Here is a 2,500-nt window from a genome sequence, read left to right on the forward strand (position 1 = left end):
AGGAAAGGATCGATGCTTCCCAACCGAAAGAAACGTCAAACCGAGGAGCCCACAAGAGGTGCTGGACGAAGGAAGAGGAGGAACTACTCATGAAATTGGAGGTACAGTTTGAAAGTCACAAAAACATTAATAAACTCATTGCGGAACACTTAACAACTAAAACAGCTAAACAAATTAGTGATAAAAGGAGAATGCTGCTCAAGAAAGGGAGGGTGACAGCTGGAAATTTAGATTCGGAGCCTGGGATGAATCATCAACCTCAGGCAGAAGTCAAGGACAATGAACTTGGGGGGTGTCATCTGCCCGGGGGGCCAGCTGTTGATAAAGGGACAATAGGGAAATTAGGACAACATCTTGAATCGGGTAACGGTCACCAGGAAACTGCTGGTCAAAAGAAGGAGAGGGGACTGCAGGCCCGTTATAGAAGGAGAATTATGAAGCGATTAGCGGCCGGGACAATTAACATCTTCCCCAAAGTATTTAAAGAACTGCTGAACTGCCAGGAGGCGAGACCGCTAATCAACCAAACAACAGAGGAATGCTTTGGCCTCCTGGACTCTGCATGCCAAATTAGAACGGCACTCCGGGACAAGGGCAGGGCACAGGAGGAGCGACCAAGGAAACAGTATCAGAAGTGGATGAAAGAAAGAGCGATTAAAAGAGGTAACTACCTCCGCTTCCAGCGATTATTCCATCTAGACAGGGGGAAATTGGCAAGAATTATTTTGGACAACACTGAGAGCTTGTCCTGCGAAATACCACCCAGTGAAATCTATTCGGTATTCAAGGCCAGATGGGAAACACCTGGACAGTTTAACGGCCTTGGGGACTTTGAAATTAAAGGGAAGGCCAACAATAAAGCCTTCAGGGACTTAATCACGGCAAAAGAAATTGAAAAGAACGTGCGGGAAATGAGTAAGGGTTCAGCGCCAGGTCCAGATGGGATTGCCCTTGGGGACATCAGAAAGATGGATCCCGGGTATTCCCGGACCGCCGAACTCTTCAACTTGTGGCTGACATCTGGTGACATCCCGGACATGGTGAGGGGGTGCAGAACTGTTTTGATCCCGAAATCGACAACACCGGAGCGCCTGAAGGACATCAATAACTGGAGACCCATCACGATTGGTTCCATCTTGCTGAGGCTGTTCTCCAGGATCATAACGGCGAGGATGACTAAGGCGTGCCCCCTCAACCCGAGACAGAGAGGCTTCATCAGTGCGCCGGGATGCTCTGAGAACCTGAAACTCCTGCAATCTATAATTCGGACTGCCAAAAGTGAACACAGGCCACTGGGTGTTATTTTCGTGGACATTGCCAAGGCTTTTGACACCGTAAGCCACCAACACATCATACATGTTTTACAGCAACGGAGGGTTGACCCCCACATTGTAGGACTGGTGAACAATATGTACAACGACATCAGTACACGTATCACCACGAAGAAGGACACACACACAGACAAAATCCAGATCCGGGTTGGAGTGAAGCAGGGTGATCCACTGTCACCCCTTCTATTCAACCTGGCAATGGACCCCCTGCTGTGCAAGCTGGAAGAAAGTGGCAAAGGATTCCATCGAGGACAGAGTTCAATAACCGCGATGGCATTCGCTGACGACCTGGTTCTGTTGAGCGACTCCTGGGAGAACATGAAAGAGAACATCAGAATACTGGAGACCTTCTGCGATCTCACCGGTCTCAAGACACAGGGGCAGAAATGCCACGGCTTCTACATCAAGCCCACAAAAGACTCTTACACCGTCAATAACTGCCCTGCGTGGACCATCAATGGCACACCCCTGAACATGATCAACCCCGGGGAGTCAGAGAAGTACCTCGGCCTGCAGATCGACCCATGGACTGGAATAGCAAAGTACGATCTCTCCACAAAACTGAAAGCCTGGCTCGAAAGCATCGATCGGGCTCCACTCAAACCTCTGCAAAAACTCGACATCCTCAAAACATACACTATTCCTCGACTGACCTACCTGGCTGACCATTCGGAGATGAAGGCAGGGGCTTTGGAAGCACTTGACCAACAGATTCGGACGGCGGTCAAGGACTGGCTGCACTTACCCTCGTGCACCTGTGATGCCATCTTGTACGTAAGCACGAGGGACGGCGGGTTGGGTGTCACTAAATTGGCGGGTCTCATTCCCAGTGTACAAGCCCGGAGGCTGCACCGCATTGCGCAGTCACCGGACCAGACGATGAAGGACTTCTTAGAGAAGGCCCAGATGGAGAAAATGTATGAGAAGTTATGGATTCAAGCTGGAGGTAAAAAGAAGGGGATGCCGTCAATTTGGGAAGCCCCGCCGGCGACTGTACCACCTGTCAATGCAGGCACACTTTCGGAGTGGGAAGCACCGAACCCTAAAAGTAGGTACCCAAAACCTTGTGATTGGAGGAGAAAAGAACTTAAAAAGTGGACGAAATTAGAGTCCCAAGGTCGTGGAGTTAAAAATTTTAGGAACGATACTATTAGTAACGATTGGATTCA

The 2,500-nt window shown here is 49.6% G+C and overlaps 1 pseudogene; it reads left to right on the forward strand.

The window, feature by feature from the left end:
- The window catches only part of LOC132078849 (28S ribosomal RNA), an 8,798-nt pseudogene that overhangs the window by 4,078 nt on the left and 2,220 nt on the right, over positions 1-2,500 (forward strand).

This window comes from Ammospiza nelsoni, chromosome 12 (genome assembly GCF_027579445.1).
Source record: "Ammospiza nelsoni isolate bAmmNel1 chromosome 12, bAmmNel1.pri, whole genome shotgun sequence".
NCBI lineage: Eukaryota > Metazoa > Chordata > Aves > Passeriformes > Passerellidae > Ammospiza > Ammospiza nelsoni.